Genomic DNA, 6,914 nt, shown 5'->3' with positions numbered 1-6,914 from the left:
AAGACAACCAACAGATTGCGAAAAGATCTTTACCAATCCTAATTCAGATAGGGGGCTAATATCCAATATACATAAAGAACTCAAGAAGTTGGACCCCAGAAAACCAAATAAACCTATTAAAAATGGGGTACAGTGCTAAACAAAGAATTCTCACCCGAGGAATACCAAGTGGCTGAGAAACACCTAAAGAAATGTTCAATATCCTTAGTTATCAGGAAAATGCAAATCAAAACAACCCTGAGATTCCACCTCACACCAGTCAGAATGGCTAAGATCAAAAACTCAGGTGACAGCAGATGCTGGCAAGGATGTGAAGAAAGAGGAACACTTCTCCATTGCTGGTGGCATTGAAAACTGGACAAAGTACTACTGGAGGATCCAGCAATACCACTCCTAGGCATATATGCAGAAGATGCTCCAACATATAATAAGGACACATGCTCCACTATGCTCATAGCAGCCTCATTTATGATAGCCAGAAGCTGGAAAGAATCCAGATGTCCCTCAACAGGGAATGGATAAAAAAAATGTGGTACGTTTACACAATGGAATACTACTCAGCTATTAAAAAGAATGAATTTATGAAATTCTTAGGCAGATGGATGGATCTGGAGGATATCATCCTGAGTGAGGTAACCCAATCACAAAAGAACATACATGGTATACATTCACTGATAAGTGGATATTAGCCTAAAAGTTCAAAATACCCAAGAAACAATTTGCAAAACATGAAAAACTCAAGAAGAAGGAAAACCAAAGTGTGAATACTTCGATTCTTCTTAGAAGGGGGAACAAAATGTCCATGGAAGATGTTACAGAGACAAAGTGTGGAGCAGATACTGAAGGAATGACCATCCAGAGATTGCCTACCTGGGGATCCATCCCATATACAACCACCAAACCCAGACACTATTGTGGATGCCAACAAGAGGTTGCAGACAGGACCCTGATACAGCTCTCTTCTGAGAGTCTCTGCCAGTGCCTGACAAATACAAAAGTGGATGCTCACAGCTATCCATTGGATGGTGTACAGGGTCTCCAATGAAGGATCTAGAGAAAGTACCCAAGGAGCTGAAGGGGTTTGCAATCCCATAGGAAAAACAACAATATGAACTAACCAGTACCCCCAGAGATCCCTGGGACTATACCACCAACCAAAGAAAACACATGGTGGGACTTCTGGCTATAGCTGCATGTGTAGCAGAGGATGGCCTAGTCAGTCATCAATGAGAGGAGAGGCCCTTGGTCCTGTGAATGTTCTATGTCCCAGTATAGGGGAATGCCAGGCCCAGGAAGCAGGAGTGTGTGGGTTGGTGAGCAGGGGGATGGGGTAAAGGGTAGGGGGGCGGTTGGAGGGAAAACCAAGAAAGGGGATAACATTTGAAATGTAAATAAGGAAAATATCTAAGAAAAAAGAAAGAAAGTTAGAGAAGTGAAGGAAAAAAAAAAAGAACATTGCCCTCCAGCTAGTAGTATATATCAAAAACTGTTCAAAAGTTATTTCTCTGATTGTGAGACTCAAAGCTGAGAAAGATATACTCGATAATCAGCAAAGGAGAAAAGACTCAACAGACATCAAAGAACTGATATTGGCAGTCATGGTCATTGGATTTTCCCCTACATAGGAGAATATTAATTTGAACTCAGTCCAAGTTCAAGCTTCATTACTTCCCAGTCAGTTTTCCCACTTTAATAGAGGACACCCCGTGAGTTCAGGAGATGAATTGGTATTATAATTAAGACGTAGGGGACAGGTGTTCTCATTTCAGCACAGCACAGAAGGCAACAGGTGGCTTGCTGTGGTGGGAGAACTGGATTCTGATGGTGCCAAGTGGCATTGGTTTCTGCTGCTTATATTCTTGAGCTTGCCTCTTGCCATCTGGTTATCTCTGGTGTTGACTGGCCTTGCTGTCTCTGACTGGAGCCTGCCCCTACTGTGAGCCTGTGAGCCTGATTGTGACTGGCAGGGCATGGTGATGGTGGCTGGAGCATAGAATCTGCCCCCAGGTGCAGCTGTGGACTGGAAGCTTAGTTTAGGTTTTATACCCAAAGCTAAAGATCAGAGCCATTAGCACCAAACAAGAGAGAACATACTGGCTGAATGTAGTAGCGCTCACATTTGATCCCAGCACTGAGGAGGCAGATCTAGAAGGACCTCTGTGAGTTTGAGGCCAACCTGGTCTACAGAGTGAGTTCTAGGACACTCAGGGGTAAACAGTGAGACCCAGTCTCAAACAAACAAAAAAACAAATAAACAAACAAACAAACAAACAACAGCAACCCCACACACACCAAAGAGTGCTCCTTTATTTCATTATGTAACTAATTATTTTCTTTAAAACTGTCCATTTTGGCAGAAACAATGGAAACAGGCAACCTTGGGAGGTTGGTGGTGGAGGATCCTCTAGAATTTACCAGAGACCTAGGAGGTGAGAGACTCTCAGGACTCAAATGGAGGGAACTTGGATGAAGTGCTCTACAGTGGGGAGGGGGAACTTGTACAGTTTACCTCCAATGGAGGGACAGGACATCAAGTAGAGGGATGGGGTTGCCATCCCACAGTCAAAAACTCTGTCACAGAATTGTTTCTGTCTGAAGGAACTGCAGGGACAAAAATGGAGATGAGCATGAGAGAAAGGAAGTCCAGTGACAGGACTAAGTGGGGATCCAGCTCAAGTGGAGGCCCAGGGCCCTGATGAGGTTACTGATGCTGTGGAGAACTTGCAGACAGGAGCCTAGCATTGCTGCCTTCTGAGAGGGCCAACAAGCAGCTGAAAGAGTCAGATGCAGATATTTTCACCCAAGCATTGGACAGAAGCCAGAAAGCCCTGTGGTTGAATTGGGGAAAAGGTAGGAGCTGAGGAGGAAAGTGGCCCCATGGGAAGACCAGCAGTCTTAACTGACCTTGACACCCAAGATCTCTCAGACACTGAACCACCAACCAGGCAACATACAACAGCTGATATGAGGCCCCTGACACATACATGTACAGCAGAGGACTGCTGGATCTGGGTTCAGTCAGAGAAGATGTACCTAACCCTCAAGAGACTTGAGGCCCCAGGACTTGAGTGGAGAGGCCTGGTGGGATGAGGTGGGGTGGGTATATCCTCTTGGAGATGGGGATGGGGCAGGGAGGAGGTATGGGATGGGGAGCAGTCAGGAGCAGACCAGGGGGGAGATGAAGTCTGGGCTGTAAAAAAAAGATTAAAGAATAAAAATAAGCCGGGCGTAATGGCACACACCTTTAAGCACTCGGGAGGCAGAGGCAGGTGGATTTCTGAGTTCAAGGCCAGCCTGGTCTACAAAGTGAGTTCCAGGACAGTCAGGGCTATACAGAGAAACCCTGCCTCAAAAAACCAAAAAACAACAACAAAAAAAGAATAAAAATAAATAAGTTTATTTTTAAAAATGTTTATTTTATTCGTGTTATCTGCCCATTCTCATACAATTACTTTGTGGTTTAGGAGAAAAATCAGTATGTTTAGTGGTTTCAAAACGCAGAAATATTAATGTGTGTAGATTTTTTTTTCTTTAAAAAGGTCACATAAGCTTTATTTATTTATTTATTTATTTATTATTTATTTATTTATTTTTGCCTGGTTGGGTGGTTCAGTGTCTGAGAGTCTGGGTCAGTTGAGACCGCTGGTCTTCCCATGGGGCTGCCCTCCTCCTCAGCTTCTTTCAGCTTTTCCCCAATTCGATCACAGGGGTCCCCGGCTTCTGTCATTGGTTGGGTATAAATATCTGTATTTTTTCTTTGACACTAAGTTTTTAAATTTCTCCTAGGCATTTCTGTTAATGCTATTAATAATTTCACAGGTAAATAATTACATTAAGTTCTCTGTCTATGTAGTTTCTACAAGGGACTTGTTCATTTTGGAATAACAAAAATCAAAATGTAACTAAAATTTTTAAAATAAAGGGTTTATCTGAGATATTTGGCTTTTGGAGAGCCATAAGTGTAACCGAGTAATATAAAACTGCACTGGGATCAAATTCAACTTTTCCAAGCTCGAAAGAACACACTGATGTGATCTATCTACAGGAAAAAAGCCTTAATTGCTAACCTGGGAACAGGCTGACCCTAAGCTGTTAAATTTTTCCTAGGCATTTATGTTAATGCTATTAATCCTACCTTTGGCAAATAAAATAAATCAGGAAGCACATTTATTTCTTTTTAAACGGTAGTTTCTGAAACTGAACTTGGACATGCTTAGCCTTAAGCTTTAGACATTTCATTTCCGTCTTTCTCCAAATTAGTCAATATTTATTAGTCATCATAGAAGCCACAGACCTGTACACCATTCTATACAATACATAAGGACATATGATGGTAGCTACAATTTTAATAATATGTAAGTTCATAGCCTATACACAATTCTACACTCCACTTTAATTTTTTAACTTTATGTGTATAAATATTTTGACTGCATGTGTGTATGTGCCAGAAGAGAGCATCAAATTTCTTAGATCTGAAGTTATAGATGGTAATGAGCTGCTATGTGGGTACTGGGAATCCAACCCAGGTTCACTGGAAGAGCAGCCAGTGCTCTTAACCACCGAGCCATCTCTCCATCCCCTCACAATCCCCTACACCCTGTTTTATTTTTATTTTTGTAAGGTTTCCTAAAGTCCTCCAGAATTCTCAGTGAACATTGGGTTCACTGACTACACATACACAAGGCTTGACATATATCTCCTCATACAAGCTGATCTGGATTATGAGAGAGCAACTTTTGTGCCAATGTGTAGGGTAAATAACGTACCATATCTTCTTGCCACTTGAAACACCAAAAAAGTATAATTGACATAGAATGATCCTGTTATAATCAGAGCTTCTACATGGACCAATTGCTCAGCCTAGTGCTTGTTTTTTCCACATTAATGGTTAACATTAATTCTTTTTTTTTTTTTTGACCCAGAATGCCTGGCTACAAATCTTGTTATCTGAAACATCCCTAGGTTTACTTCAGATTGAGATGTTTAATTTTTTAGGTTGTTTTGTAGGATAGTTAGGAGAGAAAATAAGTACTGATGGTAACTTTAAACAAAATATGGTCAGCTCATGTATGCCATTATAAGTCTGAATTTGAAAAACTCAAGATGAAAAATTGGGGGTATTGAGTGAATTCAGATGTATATAGTTGCATGTCTTTTGACCCAGTTCAGAATTCAAAGAAGAGAGAAGACAACTGTGAGTCATAAGGCAATGAAGAATGTGTGTTAAGAAAAAGTATTTGGGAAGGTGAGAAAGCAGGGCAAGCGGTGGCCTCAGGAGAGATGGCTTTTGTAGAACTCTTTCTGAAGTGTCTTTTGCTTTTGAACTTTCCTGGTTAATCTTACAAAATTATGTTAACAGTCCACCATATGCTTTTGTTTTTCCCTTCTATGGTAGACATTTGTGGTGGTTTAAATGATTAATGTCCTCCATAGGCTCAGATTTTTTGAAAAAGTGGTTTGTGCTTGGTGGTGTGGTTTGGGGAGGTGGTGAAGCCTTTTGGGGGGAAATGTATCACTCATAGTGGAATTTGAGAATTCAGAGCTTCACCCCACTTCTCACCCTCTCAGCTTTATGCTTGTAGCTGAAGATATGAATTCTCTGATTCTTGCTCTATCCACCATGCTTCCCTGCCATGACAGACATGAATCTCTCTGGAAACCTAAGTGCAAATGAATTCCATGGAATGAGTTACAGAGACAAAGTTTGGAGCTGAGATGAAAGGATGGACCATCTAGAAACTGCCATATTCGGGGATCCATCCCATAATCAGCTTCCAAACGCTGACACCATTGCATACACTAGCAAGATTTTGCTGAAAGGACCCAGATATAGCTGTCTCTTGTGAGGCTATGCCGGGGCCTGGCAAACACAGAAGTGGATGCTCACAGTCAGCTATTGGATGGATCACAGGGCCCCCAATGGAGGAGCTAGAGAAAGTACCCAAGGAGCTAAAGGGATCTGCAACCCTATAGGTGGAACAACAATATGAACTAACCAGTACCCCGGAGCTCTTGACTCTAGCTGCATATGTATCAGAAGATGGCCTAGTCGGCCATCAGTGGAAAGAGAGGCTCACTGGACACACAAACTTTATATGCCCCAGTACAGGGGAACGCCAGGGCCAAGAAGTGGGAGTGGGTTGGTGGGAGAGTGGGTGGGGGAACGTGTGGGGGACTTTTGGGATAGCATTGCAAATGTAAATGAAATAAATACCTAATAAAAAAGTTGTCTTGGTCACTATATTTTATCATAGCAGCAGAAAATAACTAACACAAGGTTTCATTCCTCTAACACGACCTTAGTTAATTTTATTGCAGCAATACTGTTTTCTGCCATTGATCACAAGACTGTCAGTTCAATAAATATTTGTGGAATTTGCTTAACAGTAGGAAGAAAACCACAGCATATCTTATTAGATATCTAGAAAGGGATTAAGATCTTGTGTTAACAAAAGAAGACACTGAGCTCCAGGAAGTAACATTGCTGTCTGCGTATGTAGTGAAGCTGACATTGGTTTTAAACATCCCGAATCGAAGTTCAATGAATGCATCTTTCACCAGCACAATCACTGTAAGTCATGATTGGATGGTGAATGCAACAAGAATGGGGGGTATGTCAGAGGGTCCTGGTAGAGACAGCTTGGACTTCCTGTAGGAAATCCTACCACATGCGTTCAATGAGTTTTTGAGTTTTTCCCACCTAAACCCTCAATTTACCTATTTATCATAATTTTTCATCCCTAAAATCTTAGAAACAGTACAAAATCCACTTCTAACAAACTTTTAATAAACTAAATCTTGAACTCCTTGAATTCATCTTCTGCCAGCTCTTTTTGTAAATATTCAAATATTTACACAAATATTTGTGAATTCTGTGGATAAATTGACACTTACCACTGTCACCTAATATGTCT

This window comes from Mus caroli, unplaced genomic scaffold (genome assembly GCF_978045245.1).
Source record: "Mus caroli unplaced genomic scaffold, Mus_caroli_1 scaffold_6, whole genome shotgun sequence".
NCBI classification, from domain to species: domain Eukaryota; kingdom Metazoa; phylum Chordata; class Mammalia; order Rodentia; family Muridae; genus Mus; species Mus caroli.
The sequence above is the reverse complement of the archived record's forward strand: the minus strand, read 5'-3'. Positions refer to the sequence as shown.